The sequence below is a fragment of the Panicum virgatum genome, chromosome 3N, assembly GCF_016808335.1.
Source record: "Panicum virgatum strain AP13 chromosome 3N, P.virgatum_v5, whole genome shotgun sequence".
In the NCBI taxonomy this organism is placed as follows: Eukaryota; Viridiplantae; Streptophyta; class Magnoliopsida; order Poales; family Poaceae; genus Panicum; species Panicum virgatum.
Genome location: NC_053147.1, coordinates 15,659,543 through 15,684,269, shown reverse-complemented (window position 1 = coordinate 15,684,269; position 24,727 = coordinate 15,659,543). Strand labels below are relative to the sequence as shown.

General features: G+C 50.9%; 1 pseudogene; it reads right to left on the bottom strand.

Moving 5' to 3' along the window:
• Positions 1–399: 399 nt before the first annotated feature.
• On the bottom strand, positions 400–517 carry LOC120668168 (annotated as a pseudogene).
• Positions 518–24,727: the final 24,210 nt, after the last annotated feature.

Sequence of the window (24,727 nt, the reverse complement as noted above, 5' to 3'; positions counted from 1 at the left end):
GATGCACATAGCTTCACGATGTCTAGACGTACATTTGGAGATAGATTTCCTCTTAATGCACAGGGAAGCAGTTGTGTCATCAGCACGTGGCAGTCATGGGACTTTAAATTTTGGAATCTCTTCTCTGGCATATTTATTATACCCTTTATATTCTAGGAGAATCCAGATGGTACCTTGATACTACTTAGGCAGTCAAACTTGCTTTCCTTCTCTTCTTTGGATAAAACTGGCGCAGTGTATTGAACGTACGAAAATAAAGGAAACTATGCTAAAGTCGTGGCCAAAACAAAAAATAATTTAAAAAATCAAAACAAAATAGGGAATGAATGACATAAATGAAGGAAACATGGCAAATTCGTGGCCAAAACAAAAAATAAATCGAAAAATTAAACAAAAACGGGAATGCAACACGAGGATTTTCATGGAGGTCACCTACTTAGTACTATTCTGGTCTAAGCACTCTTAACTTTAGAGTTCCGATGGGATCCAGTTCTTTAATGCTTGTATGATCGTACCCGACGTACCTTGTGTTCTCCTTCCTCTTATGCCCGCGCCTCCATGCCCGGCTTGCCCGTCACTTGGGCCCGAACACGCCGCATCGAACAATGGCAAAATCAAAAAATTAATAATAAATCAAAATGTCAAAGAAAAAGAGAATACAACATTAGGACTTCCCAGGAGGCCCAGCGGCAGCCCTACTCCGGCTAGTTTAAATACTTGTTTAATTGTTTGGCTTAGCAAGTGCCTTTATAAACTAAATCAATGAGGATGGATTTGACAACAAATTTTTAACTAGAAACATGTATTTAATATTTTAATTTCATACTTTTGGCCGGGAACGGCCCCTTACCGATCCACAGTACCTCCATCGGGGTGGTCAGAGTTCGAGTCTGTCAAGTTTGAGTCCTGACAGACTCGCTCTCGTGGCTTCGGCCACAGCAACCGAGAGAAAAAAAAACCACTCCCTCGTCTATTCGTTATCTAAATTATTCAATTAGTTATTTGTTTTATTTATATTTAATGTTTCGGACATGTGTCAAACATTTGGTGTGATAGGTAGATATAAAGTTTTTGGGTAAAGAACTAATCAGGCCCTAATTAACTATACTGCTGCTACTGATGGGTGATGGGTGCTGCCAAACACCACCCCTGATTGTGATTGGGACGCCAGCTACTCCAAATAAAATAAACCCGGAGGCGGCAAATTAAAGGAATCTGCTTTGCTATTTCGATCTCAATCCAATCTCCTCGCAATGTAACACCCCTCCAACAATGGACTTTCCAAAAAAAGTGTCAGGCGCCTGGGCCAATGGGCCCAAGAGCCGGCCGTGCAGCCCAAGGAGGAGGGGGGGGGGGGGGGGCGCACGCACGGGCAGAACCTGGTAATGGGCCAGGATCCTAACTGAAACTGCACCAATCCGATTCCAATACAGAGGCAAAGCAGACCCACACCCAACTATTTCCCTGCCGACGGAAACCTCACCACACCAAACCGCTGTTTTGCTTAAGCCCAGACTGATCCAAACTAGTGGTCGAACTGTGGATTCTAACCCATTTGAACCTGTTTTCCAAACCGTGGGCTCTCCATAGCAAGCTGAGCAGATCAGAGGCTAAATCCACGGAAGGGGACGAAGCCAATAATCAAGGTGGAAGACGACGCGGCCGTTGCCGGACGCGACAGGGCGGGCGTCGTCGAACGAGGCACCCCCTTCGCCGCCGGCGAACGGGCCGCCGCGAGACGAATGTTGTCGGGACGAATTAGCAATGCCGGTCCTCCGCCACGCGCGCAGCGGTCGTTCTCCTGGAGGAAGGCGCCGATCGCGAGGTGGGGAAGGAATCCGCCGGGCACGACAGATGGGGCGGCGCGCGTGGCCACCACGCGGTCCCAGCGGCGGCACGTCGAGGCACAGCGCGCGGCGTCGGTGAAGCCCGACACGCGGGAGAAGAACCCAAAGAGCACGTCGTCGGGCAGAACGGTGGGAGATGGAGGCGCGCCGCCACTAACGACGTTGCCGGATTCTCCGCGTACGTTTAGGAAGCTGAACCGTGGTGCGATGCTGGGTTCGAACTATAGTTTTAGCCCAATATGAAGCCAAATCGTTCAGTCCAAAACCAAACCAATCCAATCCAGTGTAAGCAGTAACTCAGACCAAACCAGCCCGTATCTTGCTCAGCCCGTTTTCACCCAAATCAAATTGGCCCAACAAAGAAACCAGACAATACAAACCAGTTCTGGCCCGAACCATTGTCAGGTCCCAGAACTGCCGCTGCCGCCGTCTCACATCACTATCTACATATTTATGAAATAAAGATAATAGATAGAAATAGAATAGAGATTGGTTAGAGGCTGAGTCTTTTTTTTTTTGCGATCACCGGCCCCTTTCATTCATTAGAATCAACGTTACAATCTCGGATCAACAGGTTTGATACACAGGCCAGGGCACAAGACCACCACCCGGACCTTGTGTCACCTGTGACCTGCTTAGCTATAACATGTGCTACCTCATTACAAGATTGAGCAATATGAGTAAATTTAAAAGACTGAAAAACACCATTCAAATCTCTAATCTCCTAAGTCTCCTTCATAATTGGATCAATGGTAGATCGTTGATTCGGGCCAGCTTGCCAAAGCCGCAGCACCTCCTGAGAATCAGTCTCCAGCCAAACTTTGTAGCATTGATATGCCGTGCCATCTGGAGCCCATCACGACACGCCAGTGCCTCTGATGTGAGGGCATCAAGACAGTTATCATACCACTTTGCGCTAGCTCGAACAAAAGCTCCATTGTCATCCCTAAGCACAGCACCTGTTGCTCCTTTCCATTGCCGGTCATAGAAGGCTCCATCAGTGTTACATTTCAGCCATCCTAGGTTTTTATAGGACTATAAATACAAGGGGCATGTAACCATTTGATTTTAAGAAAGAAAAGAATTAAAAGAGGAAACCCTAATATTTCTCTAGCTCTCCAGCTCTCCGGCTCTCTCTCGCTCGCTCGCCGCTGCCGGCCCTACTCCCGTGCGCACGCGCACGCCACCACAGCGCCCGCGCGCGGCCACGCCGCCGCCTCCGCCGCTCGCCGCCGGCGAGAGCCCGTCAGGCTCCTTACAGAAAGCTTCAAAGCTCGATCCATTCCAGCTTTGATTTACTGTCTACTCCCTCGATCTATTCCCGCTTTAATTTCCTGTCTATATTCCCTATCGGTGGCAGCTGTCAGGTGAAGCCAACGATCGACGAGCTTAGGCATCGTGCTATTGCTTGCTATCACGTTGCATCTTCGGAATCGGAATCGGAATCGCAAAAGCAAAGAGCTGTCGCACGAGTGTGATTTCTGCGTGTTCATTGCTTACATCCATCCAGGAACGAAAAGCAATCGGGAGTAGACACGCGTACCTTGCTGGTCGTCGTCTTCCTTCCACTGCGGGGAGGAGTCGGCCTGCCACCGCAGCAGCGTTTCTCCAAGCAATATACCGAACTCCCCAGCGTCACCCATGTCGAGGTCATCAATGCCTTCCTCAAAGGCACGACGTGCAGGAACCTGGTGCACGAGCTTGCGCGAAGCCGTCCCGCCAGTACCAACGAGCTATTCGATGCCGCCACCAACTACGCCGCCGGCGAGGAGGCAGTTGGTGCCATCTTTGACAGCAAGACGAATAAGCGCAAGGAAGATGCGCCTGCAGAGGGCAGCAGTGCCAAGACCAACGCCCCCGCCAAGAGGCAAAAGCGGGGAAAGAAAAGAAAGAAGCCGGCCCCACCGAACCAGCGCGGACCGGGACAGACGAAGGACTCCGACGAGGCCTTCGTCGCTGCCCCAGACCGCAAAGGACCTTGAGGCCCCCCTCAAGACGGAGGCGGCCTGTTCGACGATATGCTCAAGTAGCCGTGCCCTTACCACAAGGGCTCGATCAACCACACCCTCGAGCAGTGCGAAATGCTCCGGAAGTACTACAACCGCGTCGCGCATCGCGACGAGGACAAGAAGAAGGATGCTGGCAACAAAGGTGGAGACGACGAGTTCCCCCCAGTGGAGAACGCCTTCTGTTGACGGTCACTAACGACCCATTTTGACCGTCAACTATCGTGCAAAAGTCGAGCATCAGAAGGAATAAATGATAGCATATGATGATTATTTGACAAATTCCACAGATACTGGTCTAAGAATGTGTGTAGGTGAATTTAGGCCAAAACTGCAGATAACTAGCATATTATCCAATGTATAAATCCCCAGCCCAAGCACAAGCAAGCCCAAGGGACAAAAGGCCCATTTGGCAGCCACACAAGAGGAGGAGAACCAGCCCATGCACAATGCCACATCAGCAATCCGAGGCAAACTCCTCTCGACCAATCAGACGCAAGCACGAGGATCAAAGGACCCACATGGCAGCCATACACAAGGAGGAAACTTGGCGTCCACTCTTCCCTGGATGAGGGGCCCACGTGTCAACCACACAGCCAAAGGGGAGGTCGATGGGCCACAGGGCCAGGCCGGCCGACCAAGGAGGTCGGCCGACGGCCCATGGGCCCCACCGCCTTCCATCCTCCACGTGGCGTCTCCCCATTGGCTCCTTATGGCGGTTCCAGAAGGAAGAGGTCGTGGCTCCCTCCTATATATACAAGGGGAGGGGGTGAGAATGAAGACACCACACATCACACAACACACATCACTCACCTCCAAGTGTAGAGCCTCTCTAGCTTGTGTTTAGTAGGAATTTAGGAGTAGAGGTACTCAGGAGGGGTGCCGGCAACAACGCTCTTCTCCAAATTGTACCTCTACGAGAGTGAGGGAGATAGTCGGGGGATGTGCCGGGCTTGTCGGCGCTCTTCTCCGCTTGTCGACGGATGCTTATTCGGTTGTAAGTGCTCGAGACTTTGTTTGCTTATTTAGAATTAGAGTTTAGATCGCAAGTTATCATCTCTGCCTTATATTAGTTGATGTGTATGCTAGCGAGTAGCATTTGACTCTAGAGTGGGCTCCGGATAGAAAAGGATAACCCTGATCGCCTCTAGAGTTAGTAGGGAAAGGCGTAGACGTGGTGTCTAGGCTGGACTATACCACTCAGTTGTCTGATAGTCCCACAGTTTGTAGAGGTAGCCGGCAGTACGCCTCCTCGAAAACAAGTTCGACGGCCTAGAACTCAATCACGTCCCGCGCAAGTACAACGAGGATGCCGACGAATTAGCCAAGATCGCGTCAGGGCAGACCACCGTCCCCCCGAACATCTTTGCCCGTGACCTCACAAAGCCGTCTGTCGATTTCAAGAACCCTGCAGAGGCCGCCGGAGCGGCACCCGAACCCTCGGGGACTGCAACCACGGGGCCATCGGCCGAGGACCCCTCGACGGAGGAGCCTGTGGCCATGGACACTGACTTCGAGACCTCCTCTGTGGACGAGGCTGAAGCAATGGAGATCGACGAGGCTCCGCCTTCGCGAGATTGGCGCACCCAGTACCTTGACTGGATAATTCGAGGGGTCCTACCCTCGGACCGCGCTCAGGCGTGGTGCGTCGCGAGGCGGGCCAAGTCCTTCGTCTTGATCGATGACGAGCTGTACAAGCGCAGTCCCTCGGGCATTTTGCAGCGATGCATCCCCATCCCCGAGGGCAAGGAGCTGATCCGTGACATCCACGCTGGCATCTGCGGTCACCACGCCGCGCCGCATACCGTCGTGGGTAACGCATTTCAGCGAGGCTTTTACTGGCCCATCGTGGTCGCCGACGCCACCGACGTCGTGCGGACCTGCGAAGGTTGCCAGTTCTACGCCCGGAAGACACACCTCCCAGCCCACGCTCTGCAGACCATCCCCATCACGTGGCCATTTGTAGTGTGGGGATTGGACCTTGTTGGCCCGCTGCAGAAGGCGCCCGGGGGCCACACCCACTTGTTGGTGGTAATCGACAAATTCTCCAAGTGGATCGAGGCTCGACCCATCAGCAAGATTAGATCCGAGCAAGCTGTTCTATTTTTCACTGACATTGTCTTCAGGTTTGGGGTCCCGAATTCGATCATCACCGACAACGACACCCAGTTCACGGGCAAGAAATTCTTGGCGTTCTGTGACAGCTACCACATACGCGTGGACTGGTCAGCTGTGGCGCATCCACAGACGAATGGGCAAGTGGAGCGTGCCAATGGCATGATCCTCCAAGGCCTCAAGCCAAGGATCTTCAACAAGCTGAACAAGTTTGGCCGAAGGTGACTCATAGAGCTGCCCTCGGTTATCTGGAGCTTGAGAACGACCCCAAGCAGAGCCACGGGCTTTACCCCGTTCTTCCTCGTCTATGGCGTCGAGGCCATGCTCCCCACGGACTTGGAGTACGGGTCACCGAGGCTCAAGGCCTATCAAGAGTAGCAGAACCAGCAAGCCCGCGAGGACTCGTTGGACCAAGTGGACTAGGCTCAAGACGTGGCGCTCCTGCACTCCGTGCGTTATCAGCAATCCTTGCAAAGATATCAGTCGCAGAGAATTCGGCGCCGAGACCTCAACAAGGGGGACTTGGTGCTGAGGCTTCGGCAAGACAACAGGGGACGCCACAAGCTTTCACCGCCATGTGAAGGCCAGTACATCATCGCGGAGGTGCTTAAGCCCGGCACGTACAAGCTGGCGAACGAAAATGGTGAAGTCTTCACCAATGCATGGAACATACAGCAGCTACGTCGCTTCTATCCTTAGAATTCCAAGCTATTTGTACATCACTTGTACTCGTATTTAAAATTTCCCTAAGCAATAAAGGAGTATGCTTTACTTATTTATCTTTCGGAACTCTCCGAAACCTCGGGTCTCGGATGCGCACGAATACTGAGGTACGCTCGGCTTTACCCTGGGCAAAGCCAAGCCTCCCTCGGGGGCTACTACGGGGGGAACCCCCGAACGTCCCCAAAAATCGCCAACGTTTTTTTGAAAAATTTTCGTATCTAAGTTTCTCGTGTACTTAGAAAGGTGGACGCAAGGCGTAATCGACTAAGGAACGGGATCGGCCAAGCCGCGGGACCGCCTACGCCTCCGGGATACGGCATCCCCACTCACCTCCCTACGCCTAAATCACTTATGAACGACAACTTCCTCGCTGAAGCCTATCTAAGACGCATACGAGAACACGGGGGTTAAGTAGCAAAAAGCAAAGGCTCGAACGCACAGGGCCTCGATGGGCCACACCGTCAATATACGATAACGAATTACTTAATCCAGAAGTACAATTATGACAAAGTACTAACTTTTTACATAGGCTCCGAGGCCCAGACTTCCTACAGGTTATCATCCCCCCTTGCGGGTTTTCAACTGCATCGAATTCGGCTATGGGGGGATGTCAGCTTCAAGCTTCCCGCCCAGGACGGTGGCAAACTCCTCGGCGGCGGCGTCGACGTCATCCATGATGGCCGACGCAACATCCGCATCGGCATCGGTTGGGACGACGTACCCCGACGACACCCTCTGAAGTTCCATAATATAGTGCGTCGAGGCCATGGCGAGGGCTCGCAGGACACCGAGGCGGAAAGTGCTCTTGGCATGCTCGGCGATCCGGCCGCCTAGCGCTCACAGGCGGCTGACCACCGAGCTACCAAACACGGCACCGTCCCCCTCGAGTTCCTGGCACACGCTCACGGCGTTCCGCTCCAGTTCAGTGTATTCAACTTGCGCCGCCATGAGCGTGGTGTTGACAGCCTCCTTCACCGCAGTCTCGTCCGCCACTTTCTGCCTCAGCTCTGATCAGAGGAACCAAGATAAGTTGCGATAAACTCAGATCAAACGACAATGAAATTTCGAACGCTCACCCGCGATATTTTTCTGCACCTCTTCCTGCTGGACCCGGGAGGCCTCCTCGAGCGAGGACAAGGAGTCCTCCTTCTCCTTGAGGGCGGCCTCCGCGTTCCGGATGGCCACCTCCTTTTCCTCGAGGGCTCTGCCCTGCTCCTCGAGGGTCCCTGTCAGCGTAGCGACGGTCGCCTTCTCGCGCTGGAGCTCGGCCTCCTTCTGCTCAAGCACCGTCCTAACACGCTACAGCTCGGCAGTCTGCGTCTCGGCCTCCTGCACCTTCTGCTCCGCTGCGGCCCTCTGGACGTCGCGCTCGCCGGCGGTCCGCGCCAGCTCCTCCTCTAGCGCCCGCTGGCGCGCCCCCAGGTCTGTCATCTTGGTGTTGGCGTCGATGTTAAGGAGCACCAATTCGGCGTTGCGCTGCCCGAGCCAGCGCATCTGAGAGTACAGCCGGGCCAGCTCGGTGCTCTTTTTGCGCGAAATATCCCTCAGCCGCTGCAAATAGAAGAGCGTGAGTAAAACGCACAAAATCAAGACCAAATGCGAACGATTCCCAGGAGAGAGCCACCTACCTGACTGATCTGGAGGTCCGTCGTCCGGTGAAGCCCTAGGGCACGGTCGAGGTGGTCCTGAATTTGAGAGCCGACCTCGAACTGCGTTTTCCAAACCGCTTCCTCCTCCTGCTCACTACGGAGAAATTCCAAGGGGACCCCAGACTGGATGATCGCCCCATGACGGGGCCCCTCGGACGTGCCCGCGCTAAGTACCTCATCGGAGGCCGACATGAACTCGGCAATCCGGTCGGCGGCGCTGGTCGCAGCAGTGGGGTCGATGCCCCTCGAATCCCCGAACTCGTCGCTGCTCTCCGGCAGCTGCACCACCAGCACCACATTCTCTGGCGCCGTGCACGCCATTGCTGCTGCGGCAGCGGCAGCGGCACACTCGTCCTCGGTCCTCGCGGGCTTCGGGATGTGGGTCTCCTCCATTGCCGGCGCTCTTTGGCTGGCGGGACGCTCCTGCGCGCCCCTACCAGCTCCTCCTCCTGCAATCGACTGGGCGGCGCTGTCAGCGTCGCCCCGACCGGCCTCGATTTCGACGTCCGGCCGGGTGGTGTCATCCGCGCCGCCCCGGCCGACCTCCTCCTCGGCGTCGGCTCGAGCGGCCGTTACAACGCCGCTCTGGCCGGTGTCGCCCCCACTCTCCGGCGCTCAAGCCAGTTGGTCCTTCTGGGCCCCTTGAGCCATCGCCTCTTGGAGCTTCGCTGCCTCCGCCACTATGTCCACTACGGGCAGGGGCTGCGGCGCCGTGTGCGACATTGCACGCGCCCCGATCTTGAGGGCCTTGGTCGGCGCAAGCTGGGCCGCATCCCTGGTGACGGCCCCGGAGCTGGGTAATCGGGGAAGAAGCATTGAAGTCAACAGGACTGGAGGGTCGATTAAACGAATGCGAAGGATAAAATCAAGATCACTTACCCTGACCGGGCGCTCATGCTGTGTTTGCCCGTGCTGCTCCTCCGGGCCCGCGGCACGCTGACACCTCTCGATGACTGACCCGAGGGCGCCGCCCTCGGGTCGGCCTGGTGCCTCGAGGCCGTTTGCGCGGGCGTCTCCGCACTCGCCGCGGACCCTCCGCCGCCCGTCGACACCGCGGGCACGGGTGTCCTCCTACCCGTCGCCGGCGGGGGCGACCTCTGCCCCGCCACGGGCATGGACGATCTCCTCCTTGCTGCCGGCGTGGGTGACCTCTGCCCTGCCGCCGGCGTAGGCGACCTTCGCTCCGTCCTCACGGCGGGCGGATCCACCAGTGATCCCAATGTGAGCCTCGCCTCACCTAGCGTCACCGTCGCTTCCTCGTCACCAGCCCCTCGATAGGCCGATAGGGATTCCGCGCCCGTCACCACCTCGTCGTCATCCGAGAGGTTGAGCTCGACGTCCGAGGAGTCCTCCTCCTCAGTGGACTTGGGTGTGGCGGGCCGCGGCCTTCCCTCCGCGAGTGCAATTTTGCACTCCTTCTCGTGCTTCTCCTTCCTCTCCCTCTTCCTGGTGGCGGCCTGCTTCGCCACATCCTTCTTCTTCTTCACCGCCTCTCCGTGCAGGCGGTAGGCTTCGCGTTCCTCCGGGACCGGGGGCTTGGAGACATAGCCCTTGTGGCTCACCCCCTGCAAACGCAACTAAGTCAGGATCAAGGAGCGGGTAGAGGAGTAGCACAAATCGACAACGAATTGAAACTTGAACTCACCACAGAAATATACCCCGTCTCCGGGCGCATCTTGATCTCCCAGAGATTGTCTGGGTTGTCGGGGAACTCCGCCACCACACTCTTGGCCCTCCGAGCAGCGACGTCACGGGGGAGCAGCACGTTCGATGTCCTCGAGCCCGCGTACGGGGACTCGGGGGTGAGGTTGAAAATTGGCAGGTTCCTCTCCGTGAGAGGAATCACCCTCTGCTGATGAAAGTTTGCGATGACGGCCGCCGCCGTCAGCCCCTTCCTCGCCAGACGCTACAATGTGTTGGTGAGCACCTCAAGTCTGGCCTGATGCGGTGGGGGCGATACCCCCCAGTTCCACTTCTCCGGCCTCTCCCGGAGCACCTTGTTGGTGAACGCCGGGAGCCGGTTGCCGAAGTTGCGCAGGTAAAACCACCCCCGGGTCCACCCGGCGTTGTTGGTGGTCATCTTGCTGGGGATGTACAGGTGCGACCTGTACCCGCGCACATGAAGCATGATGTGGCAGAACCACCTGAATTATCCCGGCTCAAGTTCACTGGCCATCACCATAAAGGCAACACCGACTCAAACGCACTTCAAACGGAACAATTCTTGGTCTATCAGGTAACGTCCCGATACAACCACCGGTTCTCGGATCGAACAAGCATACCCCGCACTAAGGCGAGTCCAGAGATATCACAACCATATATTTTACAACACAGGCATAGTATTTATTACATCAAGTTCAAAGTACTTAAAATAGATCCAAACTTAGCAAAACATTATACAAGACATAAGTTTAAGTTCAGAGTTCAAAAGCAGCGGAAAGAAAACACGACGGCTACATCACGTCGCAAAAGGACACCAAGCTAGCCCAAGCAAGGTATCACTCATCGGGGTCATTGCCGGCCGAAGACGGATCCCATTCTACGGACCAGCCAGGAGGCAAAGAGCAGGGCCAAGACAGACTAGCGATCTGGTCCTCAAAACTCATACCTGAAAAATGTTTCAATAGCAAGGCTGAGTATTCTAATACTCAACAAGACTTAACCGTCAACGGATATACTTAGTCCACCTAGCTAGACTATGCAGGGTTTTGTAGGCTCTGGTTTTTCTTTTGCTGAAAAGCAATAAAGAGTAGGTCCTTACTTTCAAATTTTAGCTTCCAAGATTCTAGTTGATTAACCATTCTATGTAAGCAACTACTCCTATTCAACCATGGTAGAACTTTAAGCAAATATCAAGATTGATCATAATAATGTTACTCTTATTACTCTGTGTGGCAAAGGGATCAAGCAGTCCCAAACCGTGAGAAGCGGACGATTAGAATCGAAATTTGTTGACCTGGCCAGGCAGACCTAACACACACATTTGGAACACTGTCGGGTCATTCCCAAACAACCGTTGACCTTTCATTCCGGCTTGTGGATAGGGTCACTCTCCCCGACTACAGGGCACCAACTTCCTCCCTGCACCCGTGGTGTTGCGCAACATAAACATAAATAAAACCTATCTCTAAGAGAGAGTGAAAGGTATATCCACTTCCCGGTCTGATCGGCTACTAGGCTTACCGCGTACCATATTTACGGCATGTGGCTAGTACGTTCAAAAACTTAACCACCGCTACCACACATCGCGACCTTAGCAGAATTTATCAACACAGATGGGGTCTCACCCAAGGTCATGATATCGAACACGACCCCGTTCGTCATCCTTATATTGATAGCAGAAAGTAAACAAGTAATTCCTATAGAGCTCGCGAGTGACAAGCAATCACTCGACTTTTACCGGTCATATAAGCTTAGCAATTATTCGAACTCAGGTCTAGTGTGTTCAGTACATAGGTTCCTAGGATCATGCATCTAGGGTTTCAATTCAAATCCTAAGAACTGTAAATGCACAAGTAAATAAAAACAATAAATTGTAATAATTTGAAATACTGGGTTATGTCAGGGGCTTGCCTTCGCAGTAGTCACTAGCTAGATTAGCCTTGGGCTCTTCCGGACTTTGGTCCAGGTCTTCAGTCAGTACAGCAGCGTTCACCTAGACTTCTGGATCACCTCCTTCAGACTCCGAGATCAACTCCTATGTCCCGTCAGCTAGATCAGTCGTATCTATATGTGATGCAAGAACAATATTATAAACATACACACGAGGCGAAGAAACTGCTGTCTAACAATTAGCAAACAAACTTAACACATGGGCAATCATTTATGGAGTAGTTAATTAAAATCTCTTACTCCTCAAAACAACATGATCAACTTCACAAAAGAACTACACTATCTTCATAAAGCAAGTGGTAGTTGTTTCCTATAGCAAATAAAACATGGTTTGCTAATAAATCAACAACTCAGTACTCAAATAGCAAGAAATTCAGAAAAAATTACTCTCAACAGATGGTATACAGAGTAATTAATCATGAAAATTTCATATCAATTAATGTAACCAATTATTCAGAATAAATCATTTATTCAGACAACACCTAGATAAAGATTGAATTTTTCAGAACAAACTACAACACTTATGAAGCTCAAAATTTTACAGAACAGGATTCATATGTTTATGAATGTTCTATAAATTTTTCATAATTTATTTAATCATAAAACTGAAGTACTAATTTTGACAAAAGTAAACCACATATGGTAAAACTAATTAGTACAGGAAGCTCTATAGGCATTCTGGATCTTAAATTTTACAGACATGATTGAACGACCAAAATAGAGTTCTATAAAAATTCTCAGAATCTTCTAAGCAAGTAAATTATTTATCATAATTAAAGCCTACTTAACAAGTATTAAATCAAAGATATAGTTCAACCGTTCTAAAATTTCTCAAATTTGTGTATCAGCAAGGTTTTAGTAACACATATGCATGGAAAAAAAGTTTCACAATCAGAACTTGATTAATTCTACCAGCATAAATAAATTATCATAACTAGTAGATCAAGGAATCTTGAAACTTTGACCTAGCTAATGATGTCAAATAGGTTTAATATTTTTACCAGACACTAATAATACTGCAAGACACAATCAAGCCAAAGATCACATGCAATTACAGAGTATAACTCCTAGAACAATTAAAGCCTAATTATTCAATTCTTTTTCTTAGATTAAAATACAAACCAGAAATGAAAATGTGCATGTAACAAAACATGTAGTTCTTATAACAAGGATTCCAAAACATTTGGATTTGCATTTTTTTGATTTTTCTGCGAATTTCTAGGCATTTTCAAAGTTCACTGGTTTGAATTCTAGAGTTCATGAACATTTCTCAAATTAGCCCCTGGAACTTTCTTTTCTTTTCAAACGAGGTCCCTGGCCGGAGCAGGGGAGGAATGGCGCTGCAGATCCCGGCAAGGTCCAGCCCTGGGGCGAGGGGGAGGTTAGGGGAAAGAAGGAGGAAGTCCCTGCGCACCTTTTGGTGGTCTTGGATCGGTGGGAGAAGGTCGGGAAGGTGCTCGACGGCGGTGGACAGGGAGCGGCGGTGGAGGTTCAACGGCGGCGAGGTTCTCCGGTGAGGGATTGGTGACAAGGGGAGGCTGGTGAGCTTCGCAGGCCCAAGGTGGAGCTCGCTAGGGGGTCGAGAGGGTCGGAAAAGATCTGGAGCAGCAGGTTCACGGCGGCGTCTAGCTCACCGGAGTTTAGGTGGCGGTAGTGGTGTTCTGGGGTTTCGGGGCGGGGATTTGGCGAGGAAGTGAGAGAAACAGAATGAGGGGGTTCTGCTGGTGCTGCTACGCGCGAGAGGAGGGGAGCCGGGGCACTGCCCTGGGCTGGCCACGGCGGCGGCGAGGTGGCGGCCGCAAAGCTCGTCGGGGTGGCGTGGCGAGGGAAGGAGGGGTCCAACGCGAGGGGAGGTGGGGCCAGGGGGTCGCGGGGGCGCCACGTGGGGCGGTGGGGAAGCAGGAGCTGGCCTGCGGCCCTCCTCGGCGGCGGGCGGCGCGGAACTGTGCCGGCGGCGGTGAAGCAGAGAGGGAGGCAGGAGGTTGAAGAAGGGTGGACTTCTTTGTGAATTCAGAAAATTCCAGGGACCCTACTGTAAATCAATATTAACTTTTAAACTAGGGCTCAATTGAAAAAGTGCCAAACATGAAAGTTGTTCAACATTTCAAGATCTACAACTTTGGTGTTGTGCAAAAATTGATTTGACCAAAGGTTAAAGAGTTATTTTGAAAACATAAGAAGGATTTTGAATTTAATGGACTTTTGTCTTTTCCAATTCAAATACACCTCAAATTCAGACTAAAAAGTAAAATTTTCTGCCATGTAATGATTGCACTGAATTTTGCAAATAAACCCTCCACCAAAACAATAATCACACATCCTATTCAAATAAAACTATAAGAATGACCCTACATCAATTCATATTTACACAAATGGGCCTGATATTTTTAAAATAGACCCTTACTCAAGCAATTTCACACATGAAGCACAGAAAATAAATGTTGTTCTACTATGCAGACACCAAGGGTGTCACACATGAGGCCGCCGGCGTGAGTGTACCTCTTTGGCTGGCCCCGCACGTTCTCGACGAAGAGCTCGCCGTGGAACAGGTGGATCCACAGATCCCAGTGTGCTTCAATTCCCAAATACCCCTCGCAGAGGGCGACGAAGACCGCCACCTGCGAGATGGAGTTGGGGCTGAAGTTGTGCAGCTCCACTCCGTAGTATTCGTATAGCACCCGCATGAATCTGCCGACGGGGACGCCGAATCCCTGCTCGTGGAGCCGCACGAGACTCACGACGTAGCCATCGGGGGGATTCTGCTTGGTCTCCTCCGGCCGCGGGGGAATCCACACTGGGCGCTCCGAGTTGATGTTCACCGGCAGCAGCCTGTCGGCGACCAGCTGCTCCAAGACCGCTGCGGTGGCGGTGGACTTCCCCCACGGCAACGGCTCTTGGACATTCGACATCATTTCAAACTGCCGGGGAACGCGAGTAAGCAAGCTCTACGATGGCTAAGGTGCGCTTTCGCTCCCTCCTTCTTCTTCCTCCTCTCGCTCTCGGCTCTGGGTTCTAGATGTAGGGGAGGCGGGGAAGGCAGGGGAGACGAAGGCAAAAGGCCAGGTAAGCCCAAACAATCCCCCTCTTTCTGCTTTTATCCATCAAGACGGGCAGATTCGCCGCCGCAGCCCGAATCCACCGCATTAAATGTGGTAGATTTTGCTGTCACCGATAGCTGGGCCCCACGACCGCGGAGTCCCCCACGTGCGCACCTGGCAATAATTACGGCACGGTAACCAACGGGCGCGGCGCGACTGTAGTACTATTCCATCTGTTAGCCGCCGCCCACGCCTCTCCACCTACCCAAGGCAGCCGCCTGAAAAGGCACGCCCTGCACCGCGCTACGCGTACTGGGCCACGTAGCCCACGACTAGCGGGAGACTCGCGCGCACAACCGGTGACTCCACGCCGTTTTAGCGAACCGTTACGGAATATTCCCCCGGGGATTCCTAACCGTCGAAGGAAATCAATTTCGAGGCCTTACTGATCAGGGGTTCGAAGCCTGGCCCGTCGAGGGTTCGACAAACGCCCCAGATTACTAGAGTCAGGGACTGCACGGATGTGCCGTACAAGCTACCCTCGAATGCAGAGTTCGAGACATCCTACATAGTGTTCAAGGCCAGTCGAGGGTGCCTAGAAGGGGGATCCCATCGAGGGAGAGCATCGAGCCCTCGGACCCTATCAAATGGGTCCGTGCCCCGCCTAGCGAACATTTGCGAGCGCTTTATGTGATGTGTCCAACCCTTATCGAATGGGGCACGGACGTCCACTTGAACCACCCGATAACAGCTCACTAAAGCAGCCATAGCTCGCGGCCCGGGCATGGGTAGCATGGTGCGCTTCACCTCTCGTCCCTGCGGAAGGGCGACGAGGGTCGTAATAAAAGTTGAGGGTCCCCTGAATGCCTTCATGTAGGCCAGGGCTCAGGGGCTCCTCGCACACCGCGGCTCAGGCCGCACCCTCGAATGCCGGCTGAAAAGGAAGCTAAGCAGTCTCCCCAGTAAAGCAACCAAACAGGGCGACGTTTATAGCCCTTGGACGAGTGCAAACACTCGTCCAAGGCCTCGGGGGCTACACCCGCGGGTGCACTGATGCGCCCCCATGGAGGAAACTTCACATATTCGAGGACCAAAATCCTCTACAGGCATGCTCGAACGCCTTCAGCAGCCCGACGGCGACATCCCCAATGATGGCGCCATGGTGCTCGAGGCGGCTATGATCTGCATAGACAACTCGGAGTAGCCTCCTCATTGCTCCTCCAATGAGAAACCCCTACTTTGGATCAATCTTCTCCGACAACGCACTCTGGAGCACTGTTGCGCCCCCGCCGGGTGAACCGAGATCCCCACAGTCAGCACCCGAGTCACGCCCTCGAAGTGTTAAGCCTCCGCAGGACTGATGCTCACCCCTACAAAGGCTCGGGGGCTACTGTCGGGTACCATAATTAGGGGCACCCTAATTAGGGGACTAAATTGCCCTAAAAATGCAAAACATGGCCCACGAAGGCCTATGGCCTTTTTCCAAATCCGGAGGAAAGGAAAGGACTCAAAGAAGCCCAATCCACGGCCCATGTACACAGTGCGGCCCCTCCGAGCCCCCTCGAACCCGCGGGACAATCTCTACCTCGCTCGAGGGTCTCCCGACGGGACCCTTGACAAGCGCCTCACGTTTCCGCTTCGCTCGAGGGTAGTGAGCCTACCCTCGAGAGAGCATACTGACTCCGCCTCGCTCGAGGGTAGCTTGAGGGTAGGGAGCCTACCCTCAGGGGAGCGGATCGTCTCCGCCTTGCTCAAGGCCACCCATCGACGGAAGGGACAAACGGCCCTTCCGCTCGCCCGCCCCGCTGTACGAAGGCATTAAATGCCAACCACTCCCTCGCAGCGCCCGGGTCAGACGACGTCAGGCCTCCATTCCCCACAGTGGCTGTGACCGGAGTCCTGTCCGCCAACTCCGGTCACTGCTCCGCCATTCCGGACGCTGCGGCACCACTATGGGAACCTGCGATGTCGTGCGAGATGTGCTCGGCACTGCTCCAGCCACTGTGCTGCCAACTCCCCATACCTCCTTCGTACTTTCCCCTCCGCGGGACCCTCGAACGGCATGGGCACGACCCTCGAAAGCGGCTCCGACCTTGACCAGGACAAGACCCTGGCCTGCAGAACCTTCGGAATGTCGCCACGCCACGCCTGGAGGATGGTACACCCTACAGCAACCACCACGCCGCCGGCTGAAGCTGCCAGGACGCCAGCGCAATCTCCGCAAGGCCAACGACGACACCCAGGACGACCGCCACGCCAGGCGCCATACCCCACAGTGTACTTTCTACAGTGCTCGACCACTGCACCCCCGCGATTTGGGAAAAAGATGACGACTTCTCCCTTCTCCTGTACATGTACACCGCCCCTCCTTGTGTCTATAAAAGGGGGAGGCGGTCACTGTCCTCGAGCGACGGGATCAGGCGAAACACCACACTCAGCAACACTCACAGAACACATACGCTCTTCTGAGCCCCGATATTGGCACTCGCCTCAATCAACTCCTCCTCTAGCAGAGACCTGGGAGCTTCCCTCCCTCTCTCGCCTCGTTTGTACCCCCTACTACAGGCACCCTCGGTGCAAGACAGTACAGTGCTCTCGCACACCCCTTTGCTGGACGTACGACCCTGCGGCCGGAACCAGGATAAACCCGTGCGTGATTGTGTTGCCTCCTGCATCAACCATCTGGGACGAGGAACACGCAGCATCATCACTAGTTGGGTCCGGAACAACGGGTCAAGACACCGACAATGTTTTATTAAATCACCATGTTTTAAATAGCGCGCTATAGCAGCGCTATAGCGCGCCAATTGAAACACCGTGATGCAATTGCACTTTTTCGCGCTATAGCGTGCTATAGCGCCGCTATCCTGGAATAGCGCCATAGTGCCGCTATTCTGGTGTATTGTCATTTGATCAGGCCGGCCCATATGTTGATAAAAAAAAAGAAAACAGCCCGGCCCAAACTCTACATATTGATGATATGGCTGTTTGCATGCACTTAATTCCATTATCAGCTATCCTATATGGTTGTGAATTGTGAACTTATTTGCTTTTATGCCTTTATGTATGGCTGAACAGCTTGTTTGTGTGCATTATGTTGGATTGTTGTGTGAACTAAGAACTTATTTGCTTTTATGCCTTCATGGCTGTATGACTATTTGCTTTTATGCCTTCATGGATAATATTATCACTTATCACTATTATGTACTTATGTTATGTTATCAGATATATCATATATGCATATATCATGGTTTTCATGTTTTCTGGTTTTTTTGAAACAAATAGCACGCTATAGCGCCGCTATAGCGGCGTAATAGCGGCAACAGCAGACTACCGCTACTGCGCGTAGCTGCCGCTATAGCGCGGCCATAGCGGCACTATAGCGGCGCTATAGCGCGAGATAGCGGCCAGAAAAGCCCGCCGCTAATTTTCATAGCGCGCGATAAAAAACATGGTTAAATCATCACATCGAATAAAAGAGGTATGCAATAAAAGAGAGAAGATGATGAAGCTTGGACAATTCAGGGGCATTGTGGGTAGTACACATGAGGTAAAATTAGATTAAATGTTTTATTAAGTCATCACATCGAATCATATCGATTCATGTAGTTTCATAATAGCTCCTGAGGAATCCTAAGCGTGGAGTGATATTTGTAGGATCTCTAAAGGCCAATAGAGGGGTGAATAGGCCTATAAAAATTCAGCTCAAATACAGGTCAAATTCCACAGTGGCACTACCACACCTACAGACAAGGTCAGTTCATAATTCAAAATCTGCTCGAGTAAATTTAGATCAGGTAAATTTCTGACTTTCCTACAAGGGTATAGACCACATATCGACAACTAAGCAAGTAGATCGGCCACAAATCATAATCACAATATGAACTTACAAGACTGAAATGAAGCACGCGAGACATAATTATTTATCCTGTGGTTCAGCTCGCCACCAAGGTTTGCCTAAGTCTACGTTGTTGAGGAAGCCACAAAAGGCTTGGGCTCACCACAAAGGTTAGCCTTACCTTGTTCTCTAATCAAGAGAGCAAACTCTTGAAGTGTGGGATGATTTCTTTAGCTATAAGAGGGTATTACAAACCTCCCTAGGCTGCCACAAACGTAAGCAAGCTCTAGGGCGATGCGCTAGCTAGCCGGTTAGGAGCCAAGCTCTAAGAGTAACAAACACAAACCACCGGCCAAAATGTGAACTAAGTGCTGCTAAACAATGGTGATCAGTGGATTTGCTCTCTACTCGAGTTTGGAGCACTTTTCTCTCAAGGATCATTGATGGTAAATATCAAGAGGAAGCTTGAGAGATTGGAAGAGCACCAATGGAGGAGAGAGAGATGAGCACGTGCCGTTGTTCTGTCGAACTGAACCAAGCTAGGAGAGAACTGTTGGGGAGAAGATAAGGTGGTAATAATACCCCCTGGTCCCAATGGTCAGTTCAATGCCGCACATGAACTGCGGCACTGCCGCACAAGCAAAGACAGCAACTGGTGAGAATGAAAAGCATTGCTGTCAATGCTAGGGAAAGGAGGATATGTGTGTAGAATTTGAGCACTTGGGTGCACATTTTGAATAGAGGTTTTAGTCCCTCTTAATAGTACGGTGATTCCTAAACACAATTTTCAAAATGTAAAAGAATTTAAACCTCCAATGAGCAGAATGTCGTCATGAAATGAAATTAGAGCCTCATCTATTCCATGTGCCTGTTTGTCATCTCGATAAATCTCATTAGTCCTCTAATTAGGTGTTCATCAACACCAAAACCCACATTAGGGCTTGATTAAACTTACAATCTCCTCCATTCTCAAAAAAAAACTTACAATCTCCTCCTTTTGGTGATTGATGACAACACAATTAAAACTTACAAAAGATATAATCATAAAATTAAGATTTTTTGAGCCTCTGCAGGCCATGATAATAGGGATTGAAATTCCAATTTGGCATAAGACGCCAAGATTCTCATATTTAGATGAAAGTTGGAGATCCTCCCTCTAAATATGTGAATGGGATTTGAATTCCCAAATTTGCATGACACGGTCATGTTCACATATTTAGAAGAATGAAGAGGTCTCCCCTGCATCCATGTCTGTTGTAGGGTGCTTATAACATAGTGTCACACGAATAATGTGATGCACATGACAAGATAAGCACAGCAAGGAGCCTGGCTGCTATTGGTGAGAGCGGCACTGCCGCACCCAGAGGGCGACACTGCTGCAAAACCTTCAATAGTTAGGTCACAATGAAATTAACACATCAGAAAATACACATTAATATTAACATCTAGCACAAATATGAAAAGCTAAATCACACAATATCAATACAAGGTCCATATCCCATACATAGAGTCAAAAAGGTAGCAATATTACATAAATTAGAGGTTTCACGCTCTCATCTCGCACCTAACACTACTCTCAACGGATAAGACCATGAAACGTAGCTGCATCATCATCATCATGGCGTCAAAAAAGAATTGACCCCTCTAATTTTCTCTCCATTTGCATCAAGTACCAAAAAGAGAGGAGAAAAGAAGAAAAGTCAACTCACTCATCATCAGAATGCCCATGCGCTCTCAGTCTGATGCCATTAGGCTATTTTGGATTCTTGTACTTCATGTACTCTGCATCTGCCATCGAAACAAAACAAAGCAGTAGAAGGAATGTCCAGGAAATATTGGAGTATCTCATGTCTAAAAATTTCTTTGGGATAGTTTGGCCTGATGGTCTTGATCCTCGAACCATGAACAAAATTCATGAGGCCCTATATGAAACATTAGATATTAGATAAATCAAAATCAGCAGGCAGATCAGAAAGAAGTACGTACCAGTGTATGAACAAAGAAAATAGTTTTCTTTCGAAGGACACAAAAAATGGGCTTCAAGACGTGACCTAATTAAGTTGTAACTCCTGATCTTGTTCAAGAAACGAAGCACACCTTAACATGTAGTAAAACACATGATATGAATGATATTATTTTTTAAAAGAAAAAAAATTATGTCTCTTGTGCAGGTTATCTATTTGGTTACCCACTAGCTACATACTTGGGCTATTCTGCAGAAGCCGGATTATATTTGCAAGATACAGTTGTAGCGGTATCACAACAGCTGACACATGTGGTCAAAGATATTTTCTCCCAGGCACATGGGTGTAAATCTGGACGAAAAACTCGAAGCTCGTTAGCTCGCTCGGCTTGTAGCTAGCTCGGCTCGACTCGACTCTGCTCGTTAGGGTAACGAGCCGAGCCGAACCAAGATTTTACCTCGTTAGCTATAACGAGCCAACTCGAGCCAGCTCACGAGCTGCTCGCGAGCCAAACGAGCTACACATTGAAGAAAAAACAGTAAAATTTATATTAGTTTTGTATTACTTCAAGTCATGCATTATATATGTTAGCATATATTAAGTTTTTTTTCAATTTAAAGTGGCTAGATGTATTACTTTTTGTATTATTACTATTTTTAAACTTTAAATAAATACAAATATTATATTTTGTGTATTTTTTATACCTCGCTCGCGAGCCTACAAGCCGGCTCGAGCTTTTAATGAGCCGAGCCGAACTTTTAGCTCGTTAAGATAACGACCCAAGCCGAGCCGGCTCGTTATCTTAACGAGCCAAAACGAGCCCAGCTAAGCCGAGCTGAGCTGTCTCGTTATCCAGCTTTACATGAGTGGCGGTCTAGTTTACAAATTGATAGTCACTAAATTGTGTCTCTTTGAGTGTGTGGCTCATGTTAGACAGAGGCCGAAACTCGTCTCCTTTGGCTTTGTATCACTCGATGTATTGCTACTGAGGTTTTAATAAAGGGTTAATTGGATCCATGACATTACAATTTCTCAAATTCAGTGATCTGCCATTACAATTCGTCATATTGGAACCGTGCCACTGCAATTTTACAACTCTCTAAAACCTGCCACTATGTACCCCTTCGTTGTGTTTCTTAAAATTTTTGGATCAAAATACCCTTGCCCTTCTTCTTCATCTCATCCACTCTCCTTGCTCTCTCCATGGCAGATCCCCTCTGGACTGCCTCTGAGCTTCTCGATGACATGATCCGCCGCGTCGGCGCGGCGCCGGCAGCACTCGCAACCTCGACGCCTGCGCGCTCGTTTGCCGCCGCTGGCGCCGCCTCGAGCGCGCCTCCCGCCGCACCGCACGCCTCGCGGCGTCTGGGGAGCGCCGACGAGGTGCTCCGCCTCGTCGCGCGGTGGACGAGCACCTCACCGCCCCCAGTCGTGTCGCCCGCACCAGGCACACGCAGTTAGTCCCCCACCCCCCCCCCCCACACACACTGGAGGAGATCTTCCTCCGCCTCGACGAGGCGGCCGACCTCGCCCGTGCATGTGCCGCGCGCATCCTTCAGCCGCATCGTCTCCGCGCGCCCGTTCCTCCATCGCGGCAGATCTCTCTGCGCCCTGCCAGTGCTAGGGTTGCTCGACATCCATGACACCCAATGGTGGCGACGACGACGGCGGGGTCAGAGGGGAGGCGTTCGGGCTCGAGGAGCACGACACGGAGGCCGGCGGGGAGCTTGGGGAGGAGGTCCTGGGTGGTGAAGGCGAGGACGGGGCGCGCGTCGGCGACCTGCTTGGCGATCTCGGCGGGCGTGTTGAGCGGGTTGGCGGTGGTGAGCACAGCACCGAGGGACATGGTGGCGAGCGCAGCGACGGCGAAGTGGACGGAGTTGGGGGACATGGCGGCGAGCGTGGCGACGGGGAAGTGCACGAAGTTGGGGAAGAGAGCAAGGAGGGAGGGGATGAGAGGAAAAAGGAGGGCAGGGGTATTTTGGTCCAAAAATTTTAAGAAACACATCGAAGGGGCACGTAGTGGCAGGTTTTGAAGAGTTGTAAAATTGCAGTGGCACGGTTCCAATATGACGAATTGTAATGGCGGATCAGTGAACTCGAGAAATTGTAATGGCATGAATCCAATTAACCCTTTAATAAAAGCTTCCTTTATCAAAAGAAATTCTTCCTGGGTGAAAATTATTGATACCCCCTTAGAATTTTTCTTTTTACCTTGCTAGTCACTCTTAAAATTTCGCACTGAGAATGTGTTCACATATCAAAGTTTCAACATTTCTATCTACGTCCACGTTCCACACAAGTGTAGTTTTCACGATACAACTATCACTATTCACTACAGTAGTGAAGTACGTACATTTGACATGACTGAATGAGAACCATTTCCAGCAGGTAAAGAATAAAAGAATTCGACAGAATGCGGCGAGTACTGTGTCACTAATCATTAGCAAGGATAAAAATAAACTAAACTCATGGCACTACTCAACCGTGTGGTCAACGAAAAATATGATATGGTAACGAAGTCAACACGTACGTCTCAGGAGGTTTTATTATAAAATACTGGCCACCCAGAATCGAGCCAAAATAGCTGACAGCGGGACACTAAAGTGGCGTGTCACACCCTGGTTTCCAAAGAAAGCCCAGAGTCATCATATGTGTACCCAGGAAGTCCACACATACAACACAGAATGAAAGAATATCAGATAAACAATGTATAAAGCGTAAACATAACTATATTAACACTTACATCATCAGAGTAACGCGGAACGGTAGCTAAGGCTTCACTTCAGGCTCCATCTCAGCAGGGACTGTTGACTGGGGACTCAGTACGCCAAGCACTTCTGACAATCTTCAAGGAAACTCCACAACATCTCTATCCTTTTTCTGAGCAGCACCTTACTACACACTGGGGGGGGGGGGGGGAGCAAGGGTGAGTCCATGTCGAACTCCGCAAGTACAGACGGAAAGTATAATGATATGCAAGGCTTATACAAAAGGTAATGCTAACACTGTTTAACTGCGGTAGCATCATTTTAATAGTCTTGGTCATTTTAATCAACAACCTGTTTACTAATAATTGGTAATAAAGATCCCACCCTTAATTAAGGTTCAAGTAACATTTAGGTATGTTGCAATAAAACAGTTGTTGTCTTTAATAAACACTTCACTGAGGTCGCAGCCTCATTAGGTAAAACCTTGGAGTGGCAACTCCAAACAGAACACGGGATCGCAGTCCCTCTAACACGAGGTTCCAACCTCGCCAACATCTTCCAAAAGAAAAGGAGTTACAGCTTCTAATCATGTGAGGGTGCAGGGCCGCTCATAACCGTGAGCACGGCTAGTATACCAGTTTAATAACTCTGCGCAGAGGTGTACACTTTCACTCCAAGAAGTGATTCCCATTATGCCCGGGGCCCGTCGACCCCCTAACTCTTCCAAGGAGAATAGGCCAGGGGTCACTACAAGACCTTTCGCAGGTGTCAAGTGTAGGGCTTCACTCGCTAGGTATAACGCGGGCGCATGGCAACGTCCCCGACTCCACGGATCTACCAGAAGCCATACTAAAATCTCGAGAAACCCCAACAACACTCCAATGCAAAAGTTCCCCCCTACATTGAGGGACCTGTTACTTAGTCAAGCCAGAGCCCATTAGGCTTGGAGTTGTACTGTTGTCCCTGTTGACCATCCACGAACCGGTCCTTATGGAGGGTAGACACGGATGCCCCCGGCAACCCAGGCACACTACAGCAATCCGTTCTCCCTTTCCCACATATAAACCACGATGCCTTCCGCATCCATCATCACCAACCATGACCGCAGTCATGAAGCATCTCCACCATATGAATTCATAATAATTCCATAAAGTTAAGAGTGATTAGAGTAAGGTGAGTAGCACTAAGCATCTAAACAACTCCTATTCTACCCGTAACCCCCAA